This window comes from Bos taurus, chromosome 5 (genome assembly GCF_002263795.3).
Source record: "Bos taurus isolate L1 Dominette 01449 registration number 42190680 breed Hereford chromosome 5, ARS-UCD2.0, whole genome shotgun sequence".
Lineage (NCBI taxonomy): Eukaryota > Metazoa > Chordata > Mammalia > Artiodactyla > Bovidae > Bos > Bos taurus.
Window position 1 is genome coordinate 66,971,107 of NC_037332.1, and position 25,725 is coordinate 66,996,831.

The window sequence follows — 25,725 nt, forward strand, 5'->3', positions numbered from 1 at the left end:
TCCAGAGGTAGCTTCTATTATTATCACCACTGGTAAATGGAAAACTAAGACACAGAAGGAAAGATGTGCTGGAAAGTCTGGATGCTGGATATTTGAGATGAGACATCTAATTCCAGAGTTCTCACATCCTTACCTACCAACTCTGGAGCTCAGAAGTGACAGACATGTTCCTGATTAACTAGAGTTAAGTAACGATACAACCAGACACAACAGTAGTTGGACTGCAGTGTAATGGCCTACAGCAGTTTTTATGTAATACTGTAAATTAAGTAAAATCATTGTTTTAACAGGAATACTATGGGCTTCCTTGGCAGCTCAGACTGTAAAACGTCTTCCTGCAATGCAGGAGATGTGGGTTTGATCCCTGGATTGGGAAGATCTCCTGGAGAAGGGAATGGTACCCACTCCAGTATTCTTGCTTGGAGAATTTCATGGACAGAGGAGCCTGGTGCGCTACAGTACATGGGGTCGCAAGGAGTCAGACAGGACTAAGCAACTAACACACACAATCAATTCCTACTTCAAGATTCACTCCAAACATTACACTTTCCTTGTAGTCTTTTCTGAGTTCCCCCACCCTGCTCCATATACAGACCGAATCACGTCTTCTTGGTATAGGAGCAGAGAGTATACACCTCTGTCAAAGCATATCTTATGTTGCATTGAAATTACTTATATGTACAATTTTCCAGGAAGACTGTGAGCTCCTGGATGTCAAGGATTACTACTTTTTTGAGTAATCGTTGTGTCTGGATTGTCTAATATTAACATTTGGGACAGAACAGATGCCTTATACATGTTACTGAATGGATTAAAGAATGAATGAATGACTGACATAACCAACTGCTCATGGTAGAATGCCGTTCTTATATCTTTCAATCATTGTGAAGAGACAAAAACCACTTACAGAAATGTAAATATTTAATTAGATTTCTACTACATTTCTTTATTATTTATTCCATTATTTATTACTATATTCTACTGTATTTTGGGAAAAGCGATCAAATTTATTGACAAGGATCAGTTCTAATGAAGTGGATGAAACTGGAACCTATTATACAGAGTGAAATAAGCCAGAAAGAAAAACACCAATACAGTATACTAACGCATACATATGGAATTTAGAAAGATAGTAACAACAACCCTGTATGCGAGACAGCAAAAGAGACACAGATATATAGAACACTCTTTTGGACTCTGTGGGAGAGGGAGGGGGGAGATGATTTGGGAGAATGGCATTAAAACATGTATAATATCATATAAGAAATGAATAGCCAGTACAGGTTCAATGCAGGATACAGGAAGCTTGGGGCTGGTGCACTGGGATGACCCAGAGGGATGGTATGGGGAGGGAGGTGGGAGGGGGGTTCAGGATTGGGAACACGTGTACACCCGTGGCAGATGCATGTTGATGTATGGCAAAACCAATACAATATTGTAAAGTAAAAAAAAAAAATTATTTGGCCTCAAAATACACAATGGCATTGTTCTTTTTTTTTTTTTTTTTTACAAATTCACCATGAGTACACATATTTTTCAGATGAATGGATGATAATGTTTTCTGATATGCAGGAAGATAAACTGGTTTACTGAAAGGAAATATACATGAGGAAGTATTTCTAAAATACCACTTCCAACACAGAAGTCACTCATATGCTATTAACTTTCTTTTTCTGCATTCTGAAATTTTTCAAAAAAATTATTTTAAAATTATTTAGGAATTAAATAAATCAGTTAAATTTATTAATTAAATAAATTAATTAAATAAATTAGTTAACATACCAATCAATGCAGTGGGAAAAAAATACTGGAAAAGTGCATTGTGTTTTAGTTAACTACAAACTCCTAGTTAGTACATTGATTTTTTTTTTTTTTTTTTTTGCTTTTCAATCAGTTATTTCAGCAAAATGTTGTGAGATAAAATGTATATTTAAAAAACTAGGCTCATTTCAGAAGTGTTTTATATTTTAAAAAATAAAGTTCAATTATTGGACCGGCTTCCCAGATGGCTCAGTGGTAAAGAATCTGCCTATCAGTGCAGGAGACATAAGTTCGATACCTGGGTCAGGAAGGTCACCTGGAGAAGGAAATGGCAATCCACTCCAGTTTTCTTGCCTGGGAAATCTCATGAACAGAAAAGCCTGGCAGGACTACAGTCCATGGGGTTGCAAAGCATCTAGTGCGACTTAGAGACTAAAAAACAACAACAAAATTGTTGAATAGCAATTATATTTTAGGTAATGTCTTCAGTTCAGTTCAGTTCAGTCTCAGTCGTGTCTAACTCGTAGCAACCCCATGAACCGCAGCACGCCAGGCCTCCCTGTCCATCACCAACTCCCAGAGTTCATTCAAACTCACGTCCATCGAGTCGGTGATGCCATCCAGCCATCTCATCCTCTGTCGTCCCCTTCTCCTCCTGCCCCCAATCTCTCCCAGCATCAGGGTCTTTTCCAATGAGTCAGTGTCTTAGGCTCTGATAATATAAAATTAATAGTCATGTGTAATGGCATTGCTTTTAAATCTTGGTGAAAAAAGTGGCTGTTTTGCTTTTAAATATTTTTTATTAGGCGTTTCTTCCTGTATCCTCCCTCTGTTCCTGCCTTTCCCTTTCCCTACTCTTCACATCACACGCCACTGAGATGCCACTTCATTTATTTAGACTTCTTTTAGTGGATTAGTCATTCACCTAATGGAGCTGGCTTCTCCGGTTCAGAAAGTAAACATGTTGAAAAGTAAATACAACTGAACAGATCGAGTAACTGTGTCCGGTGGCTGCACCTGCCATTTGGACCACTTTCCATGGGCAATTTGAAAACTAGCTGGCAGAATTCTTTACCTTCTGAAGGCCAAATAGAAAGAGCACTGGAACATGAGTTTGGGAATCTCAGGCCCCAGCCAGAGTTTTGATCTTAAGAGAGACGTGACCGTTGTTGGCTGGTCACTTTTCTCTCTGGGTCTCATTTTCCTGGTCTTTAAAAGAGAGGGTTGGACAAAATTACCTCTAAAAGTCTTTCCCATCTTAAAATTCTACATTCATTCATTTAATAAATATTCAGCAAGATCTGCTCTGAGTTCAGCACTCTGCATGGCACTGCAGGGACAAGGAGGTATAGACAGCATGGCTTCTGCCCTCAGGGCTTGACATTAACAGAAGTGCTTTGTTGTTGTTCTAGTTACTAAATCGTGTTCAATACTTTTTCGACCCCATGGACTGTGGCCCACCGGCTCCTCTGTCCATGGGATTTCCCAGGCGAGGATACTGCAGTGGGTTGCCATTTCCTTCCCCAGGGAATCTTTCTGACCCAGGGATCGAGGCTGTGTCTCCTGCATAAGGCAGGCAGATTCTTTACCACTGAGTCACCAGGGAAGCCCATCTGAAACACACAGGATCAAAAACAAGCTTGAAATGTATATTAAACTCATTTAAAATTTTTATTTATTTATTTATCCATATTTGGCTGTGTCAGCTCTTAGTTGCAGCACACAGGATCTTCATTGCATCATGTGGGATCTTTCATCAAAGCACAAGGTTTCTCTATGTGTGATGCTCCAGCTTGGTTGCTCCACAGCATGTGGGATCTTAGTTTCCCGATCAGGGATCAAAGCCATGTGCCCTGCATTGGAAGGTGGATTCATAACCACTAGACCACCAGGCAAGTCCCTTAGACTCGTTTTTTTCAAGGCTACTTAGCCTAATGTTATAAATCCTTTTCAAGGAACGATCTTCATTAAGTCCCACAGTTTTGTATCTATATATTTAACTAAACACTTGCTGAATCTTGTTATCTGGTAAGCTCTTCCAAAGACAATTGAAGAGGTAAATATTTTCTCATGGTGGGTGTGTTTTTTATCCTCTTCCTTCTCCTTAATTTGGCTCATGGAGTTTACTATTTCATGTCTTAGAACTTTTGTTTTAGTTTGGTTTGGCTTGGTTTCCTTTTTTTTTTTTTTTAACTGAGCCACTTGGCATGTGGGATCTTAGCTCCCTGACCAGGGATCGAACCAGAGCTTACTGCAGTGGAAGTGGGAAGTCCTAAAGACTGGATCACCAGGGAATTCCCATCCACTTTTAGAACTTGATTCACACAAGTTCTCCAACCTCTTGACTCCAATAAGCCAACAAAAGAAGTAAATGTTAACTTTTTTCTCAGAAGCCTTCCAAATTCAGCACCAGAACTCAGCTCTGAGACCCACCTGTTCTGAGATGAAAGTGAGTTTCTTAGTCATGTCCGACTCTGCAACTCCATGGACATATAGTCCATGGAGTTCTCCAGGCCAGAATACTGGAGTGGGTAGCCTTTCCCTTCTCCAGGGAATCTTCCCAACCCAGGGATCAAAATCAGGTCTCCCACATTGCAGGCAGATTCTTTACTAGCTGAGCCACAAGGGAAGCCCAAGAATACTGCAGTGGGTAGCCTTTCCCTTCTCCAGCTGATCTTCCCCCCCAGGGATCAAACCAAGGTTTCCTGCATTGCAAGTGGATTCTTTACCAACTGAGCTATGAGGAAAGCCCCATTCTAAATGTAAAGATACTGTAGATTGTGTTTGTGCTTTATCTAAATTTATTATCTCTCAGTTGGTGGTGTGAAATGTTTCTCTAGAGTTCATATCAGTCTTCATTTATACAGCAGAAAGTCCAGATAATAGCTAGATTGTATTTTCTACACTGATATAACCATGACAATATCTTCTTTTATAGTAGTATTTTGCACAGAAAAGTTCAACTAGCCTATGAAATATTATTTTTAATAATATTGCCATACTTTAAAATGTTTATGACAGTTTTCCAAATGACTTCTTTTTTCCTGCTAAAAAAAGTCTTAAAAGGTCACTAAACACCAAAATTCTAATTTTTGAGAAGTCATTTTATCCCACTAACCATCTGCAATAAAGCAAGCATCAGATGTGTACTCACAAGATATTGCCACCTTAACATTTGGAGTAGAAATATATGGCAATCAATTTAGGTTAGGTGATTAAACATCTTTTTTAAGACATGAAAAGCAATATTTTAGTAGCTACTTTGGAAAAAACTAACATATGGGAATCCAAATATATACAAAAGATACATTTGTAATAATTTACTTTACATAAAGATTCACCATAAAATTGCATTTAATATTAAATTTTTCTAAAACATTAAAAGGAAGTTTATTAATATAAATTATACTTAAATCTAATTTTGGTGGCACCTATCTATTATGGAAATCATGATCTCTGGCATTATAACATTCTTAACTACCTATCATTTACTATCATATCATCAATCATAATTAAATACTCTGGGACTTCCCTGGTGGTCCAGTGGTGAAGAATCTGCCTTGCAACGCAGAGGATTCAGGTTCAGTTCCTGCTTGGGGAACTAAGATCCCACATGCTGCAGGGCAACTAAACCTGCATGTCACAACGACTGAAATCTGTAGGCACTGGGGCCTGTGTGCCACAACTAAGACCCTATGCAGCCAAATAAATAAATGCTTTTGAGAAATAAACTCTGGATGTCTATGGGAAATCAATGAATTTGTCAATGTTATGGAAAATCTTAATGCATTACGTATTCGAAATTAAGTGAAGATGAAGAAGACAAGTTAGCTTAAAAAAAAAAAAAACAGTAGTTGGCAAATGTTCTCATGCTGTCAATGCCTTGATCTCTGCAAAAACGTTCACAGTATACTTTTTGTAATCATTAAAATAATTCCAATTAGGTACTCAGGAAAAATGCCCTGTTTTATTCAGTGTCCTACCATCTGCAATTTAAAAATCTTCCCGAAAGGCACATTATTAATAATGTTATAATTACACATTTAATGATTTCTCATGCCCTTCTGATAATTAGAAAAATTTTCTTTTTGTTGGCAAACCTCTAGCCACAATAAGCTTAATGATATATTGGTAATTATTCTCAGCCACTAGATTTAATTTTATGAAAGTACCTAGGTTTGTCTCCTTTTCCCAGCTGGAGAGGATAAGGTGAAGTTAGTTTTTAGAGAAACATGGATGTTATCTATGGCAGTGCCAGAAAAAGAAGAAAGTAAAATAAATACATGATATCAGCAAGAAATGGGTACTTCAAAGCAGTGGCTTTCAATGTTGGCTGTACAATAGAATTATCTGGGAAACTTTTTAAAAATCCCATTATAGGCTACATTTATTCCAGTTACAGAGATATGGTGGGCTTATTTCCAGCCCACTTCAATAAGGCAATGTCTGTTTTATTGCACATGAATTTTGGGGTTTCCCAAAGCATATATAGCTTCTCAGGTAGCGCTAGTAGTAAAGAATCCACCTGCTAATGCAGGAGACTCAAGAGATGTGGGTTCGATCCCACAGGGTTGGGATCTCCAGGGTTGTGCCCCTGGAGAAGGGCACAATAATCCACTCCAGTATTTTTGCTTGGAGAATTCCATGGATAGAGGAGCCTGGTGGGCTATGGTCCATAGGGTTGCAAAGAGTCAGACGTGACTGAAGTGACTTAACATAACATGCATGCAATGCGTATATAAGTCAGGTTTACACTACACAGTAGTCTATTAAATGAGCAATAACAGTTATGTCAGAAAAATGTACATACCTTAACTTTTTTTACATACCTTACTTTAAAAATACTTTATTGCTCAAAAATGCCAACTATCATCTGGACCTTCAGTAAGTCATAATCTTTTTGCTGGTAGAGGGTCTTGTTTCTATGCTGATAGCTGCTGACTAATCAGGGTAGTGGTTGCTGAAGGTTTGGGTGGCTGTGGCAATTTCTTAAAGTAAGACAACAATGATGTTTGCCCCATCTGTTGACTCCTCTTTCATGAACAATTTCTCTGTAACGTGCAGTGTTGTTTGACAGTTTCTATCCACAGTAGAACTTCTTTCAAAACTGGAGTCAACCCTCTCAAGCCCTGCCACTACTTTATCGACTAAAGATATAATATTTTAAATCTTTTATAGTCATTTCAGTGATCTTTGCAGCACCTTCACCGGGACTAGATTCCATCTCAAGAAACCACTTTTTTTGCTCAGCCATAAGAAGCAATTCCTTATCTGTTTAGTTTTATCATGAGATTACAGCAATTCAGTCATACATTTAAGTTCCACCTCTGTTCTATTCTAATTCAGTACTTCTCTTGCTATTTCTACCACACCTGTGGTTCCTTCCTCTGCAGAAGTCTTGGATTCCTTAAAATCATCTATGAAAGTTAGAATCAACTTCTTCCAAACTTCTGTTAATGTTGATATTTTAACCTTTTGCCATGAATCACGAAAATTCTTAATGACATCTAAGAACAGTGATATTTTTTTCTTTCCAGAAGACTTAATTTATCCAGATCCATCAGGGAAATCACCATCCACAGCAGCGGTAGCTTAGCAAAATGTATTTCTTAAATAATAAGACTTGAAATTTGAAATTACTCATTGATCCATAGGATGCAGCATGGATGTTGTATTAGCAGGCATGAAAACACTATTAATCTCATTATACATCTCCATCAGAGGTCTTGGGTGACAAGGTGTACTGTCAACGAGCAGTAATATTTTGAAAAGAAGTCTTTGTTCCTGGTCTCAACAGTGGGCTTAAATTATTCAGTAAATTGTGTTGTAAATAGATGTACTACCATTCATGCTTTGTTGTTCCATTAAAAGAAGATAGGCTGAATAGAGTTAATGTTATTCTTAAGAGCCCTAAGATTTCTCAGAATGGTAAATGAATATTGCGTTTCAACAAATATTAATGCACCAGACTGTCCTTTAAAGCGCTGAAACCAGGCATGATTTCTGCTCTCTGATGATAGAAGTCTTAGATGGCATCTTCTTCCCACAGAAGGCTATTTTGTCTACACTGAAAATCTATTGTTTAGTATAACCACCTTCATTAATTATCTTGGCTGGATCTTTGGATAACTTGTTGAAGCATCTACCTAAGCACTTGCTGCTTCACCTTGCACTTTGATGTGATGGAGATGGCTTCTTTCCTTCAGCCTCATGAACCTACCTCTGATAGTTTCAGACTTCTCTTCTGCAGCTTCCTCCCTTCTCTCAGTCTTCACAGAATTGAAAAGAATTTTCAGATCTTACCCTGGATTAGGCTTCGGGTTAAGGGAATGTTGTAGCAAGTTTGATCTTCTATCCAGACCACTTGGACTTTCTCCGTCAGTTAAGTTGTTTCACTTTCTTGTCATGTATGTGTAACACTTTTAATTTCCTTTAGGAACTTTTCTTTGCGTTCACAATTTGGCTAACTGGTGCAAGAGGCCAACCTAGCTTTTGGCTTATCTCAGCTTTCTATATGCCTTCCTTACAAAGCTTAATAATTTCTAGTTTTTGATTTAAGGTGAAAGATGTGTGATTTTTCTTTTCACTTGAACACTAGAGGCCATTGTAGGGTTGTCAACTGGCCTAATTTCAATACTGTTGTGTCTCAGGGAAGAGGGGAGCCCGAGGAGAGGGAAAGAAGTGGGGAAATGGGTGGTCAGTGTATCAGTCAGAACATGCACAACATTCATCAAGTTCACTGTCTTATATGGATGCAGTTCATAGCACTCCAAAACAATTACAATGGTAACATCAATGATCACTGATCACAGGTCACCATAACAAATGTAATAATTTTGGAAAGGCTTAGAATATTGCTAGAATTACCAAAATGGGACGTTGGGACATGAAGTGAGCAAATGCTGTTAGAAAAATGGCACCAGTAGAATTGCTCAATGCAGGGTTGCCACAAATCTTCAATTTATAAAAAATACAATATCTATGAAGCACCATAGAGTAAAGCACAGTAGAAGGAGGTATGCCTATATATCAGACTTTCTGGGGATGCAGCCCAATTTTCCATATTCACTAAAGCACCCAGAGTTGATTCCAACATGCAGCCAAGGTGAGAACTGGGGATATAGAAGAGACAAGAGGAGAAAAGAATCTGAGCTCTGATTGCTTTCATATCTCTCATTTCCAGTAGATCACATTTCTGATGTCACCAAATGAAACATTTAACCACCTAGAATTTTTGATCTTAGAAGTCCTCCCTTTTGAAAAGGAAAAGGCTCCATTCCCTGGCCTGCTGGGGTTTGGGCTGATGTCAACCTATGAAGGGCTCTTCTAGGAAAGAGCTGATGTCCTCTGAGAAGATGAGGTCCGTCTGCTCCAGGCACCCACCACAGCAGCATGGCATCCCCTCTGAGGTCATCTGCTTAGTGTGACTGGGTCTGTGTGCAGCTGCTTCATGTACAAATGCTTAGATGAGTGTGGGAATGGTATTCACTCCATGGACTACAGGGATCTTCCCATATGATTATTCTCAGTACCTGAAGACCTGCTCTGACAACTACTATCTGTCCATTCTAAATCCAGTTGACCCTTGAACAATGGGGGTAGGAGGAAGGATGTTATGGGCACCAACCCTCCAAACAGCCCCAAATCCAGGCATAATTTATAGTCAGCCTTCCATACATGTGGTTTTCCTTATCTGCAGTTCCCTATCCACAGATTCAACACACCAGGGATCATATAGTGCTATACTATTTCTGAGTGAAAAAAATTCTTGTATAAGTGGACCTGTGCAATTTTAATGTCTTTTGTTCAAGGGTAAACTGTCTATTTCTCCATCTAAGCCACCTGGCATTCAATGAAAGGAGAAAATGGAGGTGAAAAACCCCTAAGTTAGTGTTAAGGCAGAATTGATCAAAGACGGTGCTAATGACATATAAAACTATATTATAAATAACTATACACAAAATGTCCTTCTTTGTTATCTTGACTCCAAAGTCATAAATGCAATTTATCTTTTACTTGGATGTAATTTAATTTATATATAAACATATACATTATATATATAATAATATATAGAGTTTAATATATATCATTAAACTAATATTTCTGCTAAATAAGCAATGATGATTCCAAAGTACATGGACATCTCTGTAGGTCTTTACTTGAGGTGATTTTAGAAGTTAATATATTATTTCATCTCTTAAAAGAACATATTTAATGGGAAGCAGTAAACTGAAGCAAAGGGGGAAAAAAAGGAAAGTGGATATTATTGTATTATCCTATTTCCTCCAAGTATCAGGGACAAACGCAACCAATAAATGTCTGAAGTGAATAAAATTGTTTAAGTAATCCCAGAGGATCTATTAAAAAAATAAAGAGTGTGTTTTTCAAAAGTTGAACCCCACTCCAACAGTATAAAAAGCATCTAATACAATTACCTTGAGATAAGAAAAAATAATCAGAAACAGACATTGGAAAATGCATCTACTAGAGAAATTTCAGCAGTGGTTATGTGTTATATGGGCCTCCCTGGTGGCTCAGCAGTAAAGAATCTGCTTGCAATGCAGGAGACACAGGTCCAATCCCTGGGTTGGGTAGTTCCCCTGCAGGAGGAAATGGCAACCCACTCCAGTATTCTTGCAAGGGGAATCCCATGGACAGAGGAGCCTGGTGGGCTATGGTCCATGGGGTCCAAAGAGTCAGACACAACTCAAGTCTTAGGCAAGATTATTAAGCTCTCTTAACTCCAATGTTCTTACCTGTCCAATGATAGTAATTCTCGAGGGACATAATTGTTTCACAGAAGAGCACAAGCTCTGGAGTCAGAAAGATGTGTCATTGAATCCCATTTCTGTCAAATACTAGCCGAGCAATCATAGGCAAGTTAACTAACTTTTCTGAGCTTCACATTTTTCACGTGAAAAAAATAAAAATAAAAACAATCCCTAATATAGACAGTAATAGCAAAGGTTAAAGAAATAGCATGAATTAAGAGCCTAGTTACATTCTGGGTGCACTCTAAGCACTTTAAAATTAATAGTGATTATTATTTCACATAAAGTAGAATCTACTGCAAAGATTAGTCATTGTAAGAGCCAAATACTGGGCCCCAAATAAATTTGTTCCATAAATATTTACTGAGCCTTAATGAATAGACACCTATGCTTTTATGTAGAGAAATTTAAAAAAATAAATCAACTTGGCCCTCAATGAGTAATAATTTAGATAATACATATCAGATCAGATCAGTCGCTCAGTCGTGTCCAACTCTTTGCGACCCCATGAATCACAGCACGCCAGGCTTCATAGGGGACATATAAAAACAGCTATTGGCAGCTCAATGCCTAATACCTGCCTCAATCAAGTTCTTTAAGACAGTAGAGGAAAAGTCCAGGAGAGAAATTTGGAGACTAGAGGGAAGCAGTAGCTTTTGAGTTGGGTCTTGAAGGAGCTGCATGGGCCAAAATGTGAGTGAAGGAAATCCAGATGAGACAGATGGGTATCAGTCAATAAAACAGCCAAATTAATGGATAGCATTTATTTAATTTGGCCATATTTTTGACAGAGTAGAAATGATCAGCAGTAATCCAACTGCTAGCCAATTACTGAGTTATTCTAAAATAGTCAATTTGATTTCAAGCTTACAGAGTCACTCAAAGTAAATCCAAAATAAGCTAGTATTTTAAAAGCTAAAACATGGAAGCATTCTGTAAACTCTAAGAAATGATCACTTTAAGTCTTATGGACTCTATGGGAGAGGGAGAGGGTGGGAAGATTTGGGAGAATGGCATTGAAACATGTAAAATATCATGTATGAAACGAGATGCCAGTCCAGGTTTGATGCACGATACTGGATGCTTGGGGCTAGTCACTGGGACGACCCAGAGGGATGGTATGGGGAGGGAGGAGGGAGGAGGGTTCAGGATGGGGAACACATGTATACCTGTGGCAGATTCATTTTGATATTTGGCAAAACTAATACAATTATGTAAAGTTTAAAAATAAAATAAAATTAAAAAAAAAAAAAGAACACTGAGGCAAGGACTTCCCTGGGAGTCCAGTGGTAGGACTTTGTACTCCCAATGCAAGGGGCATGAGTTCAATCCCTGGTCAGGGAACTAGGATCCTGCAGGCCACATGGCATTGACAAAATAAATAAATAAATACAATTTAAAAATAAAAATTTTAAATAAATAACATAGTAAAATAAAAGTTAAAAAAACTTAATCTAAAAAAAAAAAACCCACTAAAGCAGAAAGATGCCATGCAATTGAAGACACCAACCCTCTCAATACAGATAAAATCAGTTTGACAGTCTGTTTTAATAGAACATAACTGGAAATTGAAGTGATTTTACTGAGGGAAATTTCACTGGATAAACATTTACCATACATTAATTTACCTCCTTAGCAATTAATTCTATTTTAAGGGGTTAGGATTTAAATGATTTGGAAGAATGTCAGAATATATTCTAATGAACTTATGCCATATGACTCTGTACCATATGTGATCAAAGTTAATTAAACTGATTTTTTTTAAATGATGTCATTATTTGTTGACAGTGTGGATATAACCCTTGGAACCTAAACATTCCAAATATTGGAAATGAAGTCATAAAAATAGTTCAACCGTGCAAAGATTTAATATCTTTTTAAAGACATAGACCTGGGAGAAAGGGATTATCTGTTCATATGGTCAGAGTAAACAACCCACTTTTGGACCCAACAGATGGAGGCTTTGAATCTGGGGAAGAGGAAGCAGAGAAGAATAAAAATGAAAAGCTTAAAATGACCATTTGGACTATGTTTTTAAAAATCTTCTTGCCTACTCAGTGTGAGCCCAGAGGCTCATTATTACAAGTATAAGAAAACATAAAACTCCTCTGGGTCTGAAATTTCTCAGTCTTTATTTTTCATTCATTAAGAAGTATGCTTAATTTTTATTATGCATAGTTAATTTTTTTTAATTGATTAAATAAGGCTATCATATTTTGCTTTATTTTCAATAATTTATTTCAGCTCCTTTAATATTTTATCTTGGTAAAACTATGCTTTGAAAGAAACAAAAAATTTTTATGGTCTTTGAAAGAAAATCTAAACTATAAAATCAATATTTGATAACAAATTTTAAACCCATGACTTCTTAATTTGCTAAAATGAAAGCCTCTCTTTCATTGTAACAAGTACCATTTTCTACACACACACACAAATTGTTACTAACAGTCTCATCAGTTGATATTTTGAGTTAATATTTAATGAAATGACATGGAGAAAATATATTAGAAATGTAAGTATTGCAATGCAACATAAGATAGCTAAGTGTTTTGCAGTTTCTCAGACTCATTTTTGCTTGAAAACAATAGAATAAAAACCAAACATTTCATTTGTTCCAGACACCATATAATAATTTGAGCTCTGGTGAAGAAATTTGGCTAATATTCTATTTACTTTACATCAAAGAAAATTTTATGAGTATATCATTTATGAAACCAATATTTCTCACACACAATTCCAAGAAGTAACTTCATTTTTCCATTCAGGAATAAAATGTTTGAATGCTGCGAGTTTGAAATGAGAAAGGAGAAATAAAACTCTGATCCTCCACGTCCCATGAATATTCCCAGGCTAATTTGTCCTCCTGATACCCAACCCAATCCTTTCCCTTTCCCATGAGATTCCCATCTTTAACCTCTCCCATCACTTTCCCACTGGGACTCTCCCTGATTCTCTCCAGTCCAGCTGGGCCAAGCTTCTTCACTACTCTGTATATTCATCTCTCTAGCAGGTGGATTTGGCTGTACCAGTCAGAAATATAAAGCTTGTATTAAAATGATCATGCAGCCATAACTGAACTAAACAAGACTAAGTTTAAAAGAGAAAAAATAGCTAATAGCTCTGAAGTGTTCATTGATTGCCAAGCTCTGTATTCAGCCCTTTTAAGTGTATCATCGTTTCAATTTGCCAACAATTCTATCTGACATACACTATTATAAGCCCCCTGTTATAGATAAGGTGACTGAAGCTTGAAAAAAGATAAGTAATCTTCCCAAGGTCATGCTGCAAGTAATCGTCAGTGAGAGAGTACTTCAATCCAGGACTTTCTGACTATAAAACCTGTTCTATTAATCGCTTTGGTGTACATACTTTCCTCAGGATTTTATTCTATGTTTAGCATCAAAAACTCCTTTGAGATGTAAATGCAGAATTTATAAGAAGCAGCATTTAATAGAAGAAAACAACTTCATTGTCTTTTTAAAACAATGTATTGGCTTTTCTTATCAAATGTGTAGCCATTATATGAGGAATTTTCAATACACACTTTCATTACTCATTTACATATATGGAAGTCAACAAGATGATGTTTTCCACTCACTATTCAAATATCATGACTTGATATTACAGTAAGCCAACAATAAAGTACTCAAAATAATCCGATTTAGACTCTTTCCAGCGGAGTCTTCATAGCTAAATAAGTCGAGCCAAGGCAACTATTCATTTAAGGGTTCCAAATGAAGAAGGCATTTTTAATTTGAAAATCGACTTGTCTCTCTTTCAAATGTGTATGTATAGATATACTGTGGAGACCTAAATCAAATCCTTTATGACTACACAGTGGAAGTGAGAAATAGATTTAAGGGACTAGATCTGATACACAGAGTGCCTAATGAACTATGGACGGAGGTTCGTGACATTGTACAGGAGACAGGAATCAAGACCATCCCCAAGAAAAAGAAATGCAAAAAAAGCAAAATGGCTGTCTGAGGAGGCCTTACAAATAGCTGTGAAAAGGAGAGAAGCCATAAGCAAAGGAGAAAAGGAAATATATACCCATTTGAATGCAGAGTTCCAAAGAATAGCAAGGAGAGATAAGAAAGCCTTCCTCAGTGATCAATGCAAAGAAATAGAGGAAAACAATAGAATGGGAAAGACTATAGATCTCTTCAAGAAAATTAGAGATACCAAGGGAACGTTTCATGCAAAGATGGGCTCAATAAAGGACAGAAATGGTAGGGACCTAACAGAAGCAGAAGATATTAAGCAGAGGTTGCAAGAATACACAGAAGAACTATACAAAAAAGATCTTCACGATCCAGATAATCACGATGGTGTGATCACTCACACTCACCTACAGCCAGACATCCTGGAATGTGAAGTCAAGTGGGCCTTAGGAAGCATTACTATGAACAAAGCTAGTGGAGGTGATGGAATTCCGGTTCAGCCATTTCAAATCCTGAAAGATGATGCTGTGAAAGTGCTGCACTCAATATGCCAGCAAATTTGGAAAACTCAGCAGTGGCCACAGGACTGGGAAAGGTCAGTTTTCATTCCAATCCCAAAGAAAGGCAATGCCAAAGAATGCTCAAACTACCGCACAATTGCACTCATCTCACATGCTAGTAAAGTAATGCTCAAAATTCTCCAAGCCAGGCTTCAGCAATACGTGAACCATGAACTTCCAGATGTTCCAGCTGGTTTTAGAAAAGGCAGAGGAACCAGAGATCAAATTTCCAACATCCTCTGGATCATGGAAAAAGAAAGAGTTACAGAAAAACATCTACTTCTGCTTTATTGACTATGCCAAAACCTTTGACTGTGTGGATCACAATAAACTGTGGAAAATTCTGAAAGAGATGGGAATACCAGTCCACCTGACCCGCCTCTTGAGAAACCTGTATGCAGGTCAGGTAGCAACAGTTAGAACTGGACATGGAACAACAGACTGGTTCCAAATAGGAAAAGAAGTACGTCAAGGCTGTATATTGTCACCCTGCTTATTTAACTTATATGCAGAGTACATCATGAGAAATGCTGGGCTGGAAGAAACACAAGCTGGAATCAAGATTGCTGGGAGAAATATCAATAACCTCAGATACACAGATTACACCACCCTTATGGCAGAAAGTGAAGAAGAACTAAAGAGCCTCTTGATGAAAGTGAAAGTGGAGACTGAAAAAATTGGCTTGAAGCTCAACATTCAGAAAACTAAGATCATAGCATCTGGTCCCATCCCTTCATGGCAAATAGATGGAGAAACAGTGGGAACAGTGGCTGAATTTATTTTGGGGGGCTCCAAAATCACTGCAGATGGTGATTGCAGCCATGAAATTAAAAGACGCTTACTCCTTGGAAGGAAAGTTATGACTAACCTAGATAGCATATTCAAAAGTAGAGACATTACTTTGCCAACAAAGGTCTGTCTAGTCAAGGCTGTGGTTTTTCCGGTGGTCATGTATGGATGTGAGAGTTTGACTATAAAGAAAACTGAGTGCCGAAGAATTGATGCTTTTGAACTGCGGTGTTGGAGAAGACTCTTGAGAGTCCCTTGGACTGCAAGGAGATCCAACCAGTCCATTCTGAAGGAGATCAGCCCTGGGTGTTCTTTGGAAGGAATGATGCTAAAGCTGAAACTCCAGTACTTTGGCTACCTCATGCGAAGAGTTGACTCATTGGAAAAGACTCTAATGCTGGGAGGGATTGGGGGCAGGAGGAGAAGGGGATGACAGAGGATGAGATGGCTGGATGGCATCACCAACTCAATGGACATGGGTTTGGGTAGACTCCAGCAGTTGGTGATGGACAGGGAGGCCTGAAGTGCCGTGGTTCATGGGGTTGCAAAGAGTCAGACACGACTGAGCAACTGAACTGGAACTGGATACTGTGGAGAAGGAAATGGCAACCCACTTCAGTATTCTTTCCTGGAGAATTCCATGGACAGAGGAGCCTGGTGGCCTACAGTTCATGGGGGTTGCAAAGAGTTGGACACAACTGAGCACAGCATACTAATATTCTAGACATGGTTCATCCCTTGGGAATATAAAAGTAGAAGACAATTGACCCTCCAAAATAGTCCACACTTTAGTGGATTAGAATGATTAGAAAACCTACAAATAAACACTACAGTGTGCTGGATAGAAATGAGCACAGACTGAAGGGAGAACCAGGTTGGGGAGGGGCCTCTTATGGGGAATGTGTTTAAGGGGGTCTTAACAGGTCAGAAGAGAAATGGGGTGAGTTTAGGGATAGCAATTCAGGCTTAGGAATATTCACGGAGATCGACAGTGAGGTTCTCTAGTTTTTTCTCTCATTTTAACCTCACAACAAACCTGCAAGTTACTTATGAATATTCCCATTTTTCAGACAATTAAATAGCAGAAACTGGAGAGTGCTTATCAATGTTTATAAGTATGAACATCAGATAATAAATGAGCATGACAATCATATGATGTCATGATTCAAAGACACAGCAAAAGAGGGTAGTTGATTAAGACCAGCTGGGCCAGGATCTCAACACAGTGAAGCAAGAGACTAACATCAATTCTATTCCAAGCTGGAGTGACTAGATTTCTAAAGATATCAGAGGTCCTACTGAAATCCCTTGGAGTGATGAAAAATTGGGGAAAGTTCACTTTGCTAAGAAAACCTTCTCAGACATTTCCCACATCTATCTTTTCCCTGGTCCAAACCAGGAGAGAAGGTAGGCACTCATAAGAGGCTGCTGAACAAACAGAGACTACCCAGTTTCAGTACAGCTTGTATTAAATAAGAGAACAAATTCAAACACACAGGGTGGACAATACCCAGTGATGCAAATCGGTCGGCTTTATGTTATCATACTGAAAGACTAATATTACCTGTTCATTAGGAAACAAAAGCCAGGGTGAGTGAGCAAACCAGTCAATTTTCAGATTTTCTTGCCTTCCAGGAAAGAGTTACATGTGTCAACATTGACTCAGCAGGGCTCATTGCCATTTAGAAAGAAAAGTCGTGTTACACCCACTAAGGTTTTTGTTCAAGCTATGACAATATTCCCTATAGAACATCAGCTTCTGCTTTGCTAGGGTCATGATCTGGGGTTTAGGTAAATAAAAAATTTTCCCCAGTTACAAAAATCAAATATATCTAAATGTAGGTGTGTTTAATTTTATAAAGGACTCATATTTTACTTCTAAGAAAGTCAGTTTAAGAGTCTTTGAGATAAAAATGCAAAGAGGTTTATCAGCTCATAAAACAGAAACAAGGCTGGATTTAGGCATGTCACCATAAGGCACTCAAATGTCACCAGGCCCTGGTTTTCCTGTCTCTCCATTCTTCTCTTTTCCATCTTGGCTCCCTTCTCCTCTTGTTGTTGTAAGATGGCTTTAGCTTAACCCTATCTCTGCCCCTAAATCTCACACATCTCACTTTCACATGTAGTGGGAAAGGTGAACCTTTTTCCCAAAAGCTCCTACATGTGGTTCTGAGATAAAATCCAACTGGTATAGCTTTGGACTCCACCTACCCTGGAAGGAACCAATCATTACAGCCACAGAAATGCAGTATGTTGATAATCTGGGGGAGGGAGAGGCCAACATGAGAGACAGAGGCAGCATCCTGGTAGATAGTGATTTATAGCAGAAGGTCACACTACTTCAGTATCAGGCTGTATTTTAAAATGCTGTCTTGGGACTTCCCTGGTGGTCCAGTGGTTAAGAATCTGCCTTGTAATGCAGGGGATTCAGGTTCAATCCTTGATCAGAGAACTAAGATCCTACATGCCTCAGGGCAACTGAGCCCTCATGCCACAGCTAGAGAGCCCTCATGCCTCACTGAAAGATCCACATGAGGCAATGAAGATCCCTCAGCAACTAATACCTGACACAGCCAAATAAATATTTATAAAATAAAATGCTGTCTTTCCTGTTTTCTCATATGCCCATATGTATTCCTAATGCCCAAAGTCACCTTCACCATTAATTCCAAAGTTACCCCATACAGGTAACTTCTGTTCTTAATTATGGGGGTTTTATTCCCCAAGTATCCAGGTTCACACAACAGGGAATGGTGAACATGCCAGATGCTTAAGTGGGATGCAATGCCTGCTGACTTCTGTGGTTTATCCAGCCAAAGACAGTTCCCATGGTGTCCCTGCAGGTCCTCAGCAAAGAATAAAACCAGTAATTAGCCTCTAATTAAAATAAATAAATTTAAATAAAAAAAAAAGCAGAGGCAGCTGCTTTGGGGAACACAGTAATTTTTCAAGCATTATTTCATTTAATCCTCATGACACTTTCAAATTGTGGTGCTGGAGAAGACACTTGAGAGTCCCTTGGACAGCAAGGAGATCAAACCAGTCAACCCTAAGGGAAATCAACCCTGAATACTCATTGGAAGGACTAATGGCTGAAGCTGAGGTTCCAATACTTTGACCACCTAAAGCAAAGAGTTGACTCATTGGAAAAGACCTTCGATGCTGGGAAAGATGGACCTCAAGAGGAGAAGAGGGCAGCAGAGGATGATATGGTTAGATAATATCACTGACTCAACAGACATGAGTTTGAGCAAACTCAGAGAGATAGTAGAGGACAGAGTAGCCTGTCATACTTCAGTCCATGGGGTTGCAAAGAGTTGGACACAACTGAGCAAATGAACAACCTCATGACACATCTATGAGGCAGGTAACAGTATCATACCAATTCTACAGATGAATAAATGGAGTAAAATAACTTGTCAAAGGCCACACAATTAGTCAGGTGAATCAGATCTATCTGATTTCAAAATCCATGTCCTGAATTATTTTGAGAGGATGATGAACCTTCAAAAACTCCTCACGAGAATATGAGCTCTTGAAGGAGATGAGCGGAGTCTGATTAATCTTTGCAATCTTTATCACTACTACAAGCACAGTACCTAGCACACTGGTGCCCTATCAACTCATTCATTCATTTATTCATCCACAAATCTGTGCCTAGCCCTGCTGGTGTCCTCACGGTATCAGCCCTTGGCGATACAGAGCATGCAAACTTCACTGGAGTGAGCTGACTTTCTCCAGCACTGAGAACACAGAATAATCATGTTTCTGGGCTGACTGGATAGGGCAGGGCATACACGTGGATGAATTAGAGGTCACACAACTTCCCACCAGGAGAGGTCATGGGGTTGGACCCTGAGAAACTCTGGAAAGAATTTCGGCTCAACTCCAGACAATGGGGATCTAAGCTGGACCCTAGATTTCTAATTAAGAGTAGCCATGTTCCAATACCTGGCTTGGGTGTGGGACCTGCAACTCTGGTTAGTGGAGCATGGAATAGACTTTACCTTTGCGCCAGGGGGTTTGAGAGCACAGACGGCTTGTGTGCCAATCTAGGTCCTCCCATTTAGTAGTTTTGTGACCTTGAACAAGTTGTAAGATGAAATAATAAGAGCATCACTCATAACATTGTGAGGATTACATGAGTCAATATGTTTAAACACTTTGAGTGTATATGTGTTCGTAAATACCAATGCAAGCATCACAGCCTGGCACTGATATCCCATCACACAATCCAGGATACCCACTGCCTCCTCCATGTCTCCACAACACATTCATCAGACTCTTAAGCAGCCAAGAAAATTGTTGAGAGTTACCACCTTCAAGACTGTGCTCAGCGGACACATTTACCCCCTCTGCTCCCTGGCTGACTACACCACAGTTAAGAGTGGCTTTAGAAAAGAAGAAGATGTACCCAAAACCAGAAGCTGGATGGAAAGAGTGAGGTCCATAGAGCTCAAAGCTGAAGGAGGTGCTCACACTGAGGATCATCCGCGTGCATCTGTCCATGGCTTTAAGAAGAAAAATTGCAGGGATAAGATTTCAGCATTTGAATTACTGCTGGGTACACCATTTGTAATAGTGTAGTGTTAGTTACCCAGTCATGTCTGACTCTTTGCGACCCCATAGACTGTAGCCCACCAGGTTCCTCTGTCCATGGGATTCTGCAGGCAAGAATACTGGAGTGGGTTGCCATTTCCTTCTCCAGGAGATCTTCCTAACCCAGGGATTGAATCCAGGTCTCCTGCATTGCGGGTAGATTCTTTATGATCTGAGTCATCAGGGAAGTTCCCAAGTATGGAAGAGTAATTTATTTGCTGTATAAGTTTTATTCCTCAAAAGTTTTAAAAATTGAATTACAGCTTTAAAGCACTAGGGGAACTTGTTTCTCATGGGAATTAACTTGTGAATGCATTTGTAGAACCAAGACTCCTTTAGAGAAAAACTTGTTATTATCCAGAGACTGGATTGTTCCATGTTGTGTTTGATTGAACTGCCTTTCTAAAAACTGTCATATGCTATGCATGCAATATTTGTGTTCCTGATAGCAGAAGAAGTAAATTCATGGAAGGATATCTTTGTGCAAGAGGAACACAGCCTTGAGGGAAGTAAAGCATCAAAGAGTCTCAGAAAACTGCCATAGATTTTTCTACATTATTGTAGGTGTGTGTGCATGCTAAGTCTCTTCAGTTGTGTCCGACTCTTTGCGACCCTATGGACTGTAGCCCACCAGGCTCCTCTGTCCATGGGATTCTCTACACAAGAATACTGGAGTGGGTTACCATGTCCTCCTCCAGGGGATCTTCTCCACCCAGGGACTGAACCAACATCTCCTGTGTCTCCTGCGTTGCAGGTGGATTCTTTACCACTGAGCCACCAGGGAAGTCCACATTACTGTATACAAGGTACAAAATAGAATCTTTAAAAGGTGCAGCAAAGAAACTGCCTGCAACACAGGAGAACTGGGTTTGATCCCTGGGTCAGGAAGATCCCCTGAAGAAGGAAATGTCTACCCACTCCAGGATTCTTGCCTGGAGAATCCCATGGACAGAGGAGCCTAGGGTGCTACAGTTCACAGAGTTGCAAAGAGTCAGACATGAATGAGCAACTAACACACTTCAAACACTTCAAGGGTTGTACAAACTCTAAAGCAATTATGATCTTGTTAGGTTTGGGCCACTTGATAATTCTCCTCTAAGAAACATATTTTATCTTTTAAAAGTCCACTCTTTTCTTCTATTTTGTGAATATGTGTTACTGTCAAAATATTCTCTTCTTCCTTCTTGAGTTCATTCTGTAGTTCTCTTTTTAAATTTTCTTGAGTTGATTTAAATTTTCTTGAGTTTATTAGTTTTCTCTTTCTTTTGGACATATGCATTTACAGCTTTAGCTGCATCTATAAGTTTTGCAATAAGAGTTTTCCTTCTCAAGTTCTGCTTCTTTGGTGGCTCAGATGGTAAAGAATCTGCCTGCAATGTGGGAGACCTGGGTTCGATCCCTGGGTTGGGAAGATCCCCTGGAGAAGGGAATGGCTGTTCACTCCAGTATTTTGGTCTGGAGAATTCCATGGACTGTATAGTCCATGGAGTTGCGAAAAGTTGGACACAATTGAGTGACTTTCACTTCTCAAGTTCTAAATATTTTAAACTTTCATTAGATTTCTTCTTTGTTTCAGAACACATTATGGGTGTTTAAAGTTTTCAAGCATGTAGATATGGGGAGAGAGATAAACTTTTTATCTAATTATTTTGCTTTGTGGTTGAAGAATGTGGTCAGTGTAATTTCAATTCAATTACTGAGTTTTCATTTGTGACTTTCAACAGACTCATATTTTGGAAATTTCCATATATCTTTGAAAAAAAAGGTATTCTGTAATTATCTTATCATGATTCTAAATATATTTTTATTGGGTCAACTTTAATAATTGTTTTGTATATGGGAGTAATATGTTACAAATTACCATTTAAATTTCATATTGGTCAGTTTCTCCTTGTAGTTTATTCAGTTTTTCTCTATACAATTTGGGCATTATTTTCTTAAAATAATACAAATTTCTGACTATATATTCCTGATGAGTTATTTCTATATAATGATGTGTTTTTCTTTTTGCTAATAATGCTTTTTGTCTTGAGGGCTATTTAATTTAAATAGCCTTATATCAGTTACATTTTGATTTTTAACCACATGGTGAATCTTTTCCTATCCCTTTATGTTAAAAATTTCCTTAAAAATGTCTTGTGTGCTTGCGTATAAGTCGCTTCAGTCATGTCTGACTCTTTGCAACTCTATGAAGCATAACCCACCAGGCTCCTCTGTTAATGGGATTCCCAGGCAAGAATACTGGAGTTGTTTGCCATGCCCTCCTTCAGGGGATCTCCCCAACCCAGAGATGGAACCCATGTCTCTTGCATCTCCTGCATTGGCAGGAGGGCTCTTTCCACTAAAACCACCTAGGAAACCCAATAAATATTTTTGGGTATACCTGTTATAAAAAAAAATTACTGAATTTGTTGTTGTTATCACTTTTGCTTTTAACGTCCAATCTAGAGATTCTAGGCAGATGGTAGTGACAGTGTGGTTTTCAATCTTATTTAATCTCCACATTAAAGCAAACATAACAAATAAAATAGCAAAACCAAAGATAAATTTAAATTTACCAAAAAACTAGGCAACAGCCATAAGAATCACATGGTATTGGCACTCTTGAAAGAGAAAGTGGAGGGAAGCAAATATGGTTGTATTTAATGATGAACAGAATCTCAAACAGCTAAGAGTCATTTGCTGGGGAGCACAGTGGGTCAATATGAGAAACCAGATGAAACTAAGAATGGATTCTCTCTCTGATACCAAGTGAGTTCAAGGAGCATGAAGTAAGGGACTGAAAGGGCTGAAGCAGCTTAATCCTTATAAAGAAGGTTGAGTGCTGAAGAACTGATGCTTTCAAACTGAGGTACTGGAGAAGACTCTTCAGAGTCCCTTGGACAGCAAATATTCAGAGTCCCTGAATATTCACTGGAAGGACTGATGTTGGAGCTAAAGTTCCAATACTTTGGCAACCTGATGCAAAGGGCTGACTCACTGGAAAAGACTCTGATGCTGGGAAAGATTGAAGGCAGGAGGAGAAAGGGATGACAGAAGGTAAAATGGTTGGATGGAATCATTAATTCCATGGACAAGAGTTTGAACAAACTCCGGGAGACAGTGATGGACAGGAAGGTCTGGCGTGCTGCAGTCCAAGGGGTCAAAAAGAGTTGGCCACAATTTAGCAAATGAACAACAACAATCCTTACGAAGTCTCAAAATGTAAATGAATTTCCTTCCAGTTGAGGAACCATACTCTGGAGAAACTACTAGAAATTGAAAAAAATTGAGCAATTATAGAAAATTAAGATTAAAAAAGAGAATATTTCCACCCAAGTGGAGAAAGGAAATCTTGGGAAGCAAGAGACCATAGTTTTAAACATTACATAAAAATAATTAAAAAAAGAGGAGCTTTGTGATATTAGAAGAGCTTTCCTAAATTCTGCCTTTATATAAAGGGTCAGGAAAACTAATTTCACATAAAAACTGAATGACAGAGAAGTATAAAGTTCAAATCCCATATGATGTTATAATAAGAAATGAGATAATATGGAGCATAATAACATTTTCAAGGATGATGAAAGCATGCTAGAGAGGTATGTTCACAAAATGCAACTTACTATTTAAAAATTAGTTAAAAGACATTAAGAAGATGACATAGAATATAAAAAAAGAACATATATCAGAATTGTTAAAGCTGAGAATCTAAGTGCTAGAACTCAGGAAAGAACTACAAATAAAATATCCTCTAAGAAATGAAGACAAGAATAGAAAGATACAGTTTGGAAAAAACATTCAGCTAATGAGCTAAAAGACAGAAGGTGAAAAGGGAATTTTTTTAAACCAATGGAAATAAAGACTTTTATTTTTAAGTTTCAAGAGAAAGTGACAAATACAAAGATGAGCAAAGATTATCTAATATACAGATACTAGGAGTTCCTGAAGAATAGAACCAAAGCAAAGGAGCAAAATAGAAAACTTTCTTAAATTAAAAAAGGATTTGAAACTACATATTGAAACATCATACTGGGCCTTTCCTAACTTTATTGCAAGACTCAAAAAGTGATTGAAATAAAAGAAGAGATATACTAGGCTCATAGATGACATGATTCAACATCATAAAAATATCATCTCAAATTAATCAATAAATTTGACATAATTGCAATTCAAACCCTACAAAAAGTTGATCCTAAAATTCACATGAGAAGTTAAATGGCCAAGCAGTTTTGAAAAACAAGCTAGTGTCTTCAACCTCCCAGACATTATAATTCCTAACAAAATTGTAGTAATTAAGAGTGGTGGTTTTGGTAGCGTAATAGACGAATAGACCAATTGAATAGGTCAAAGAATCCAAAAATAGAAACACATAAATGGGAATTTGAATCCTGAGTCATGATTGACTTATTTGATTCTGTTTTAGAGTCTGGAATGCAGCATTATGTCAGGGCTCAGATTTCACTATTATAAGACCTTGAAAGTGAAAGTGTTAGCCGTTCAGTCATGTCCAACTCTTTTGGACCCCATGGACTGTAGCTCGCCAGGCTCCTCTGTCCATAGGATTTTCCAAGCAAGAATACTAGAGTAAGTAGCCATTCCTTTCCCTAGGGGATCAATCTTCCTGACTCGGAGATCTTTAACTCAATAAGACCTTACTGCTCTCCTGGAATCATCACTTTGTTATAAATAAAATAAATTTAAATTTTAGAATGTTCAGTTTCCAAATAGTATAGGCTTTTTTTGAGATTTTCCATTAAGGTAGAGTGAAAAAATTTTGGCATGGAAGGTAGAAATCAATTGTAGTGTTGTCTTTTGTCAGTGGCTAGTGACTTCACCCTTCTTAACTCACTTGAGGATCAAATGCAATAATATTCACAAAAGCACTTCAAAAATTTTCAGGTATCCCTCTGTCTCAAGGCCAAATGTAATAATCTGTTAGAGCCTTTATCATAATCTGACACTCTTACTCAACATATTATATGAATTATAGGAGTTCATCCTGAAAACAACCTTACAAGGACAGTGTATCACCCTCATTTTATGCTTGGCGCATTTGAGAGTACAAGGGATTAGTAATTTACCCAAAGTCAAGGTCAATTAGCTAGGAAGTAATGGAGCATGGACTTACATCTATGTCTGTTGAACTGCAGCACTTGATCTCTTGTTGACTCCTCCACAGCCTTTCTATAAAATATTGTCATTGATCTGTTTGAAATTGAATGGGTACATTTTCAATATTAAAATCAGAGTAAAGGGAAAATCATATAATCTGAATTAATTAAAGCCAACCAGTTATCTCTCCCCAAAATATCTTTATTAGAA

The 25,725-nt window shown here is 38.1% G+C and overlaps 1 protein-coding gene across 1 annotated transcript in view; it reads right to left on the reverse strand.

Annotated features, from left to right (window-relative positions):
• Window positions 1-25,725, reverse strand: part of C5H12orf42 (chromosome 5 C12orf42 homolog) — a 246,541-nt gene that overhangs the window by 58,023 nt on the left and 162,793 nt on the right. The window contains 1 exon segment of the mRNA XM_059887270.1: window positions 25,532-25,608. The gene's annotated coding sequence lies outside the window, so the exon portion shown is untranslated.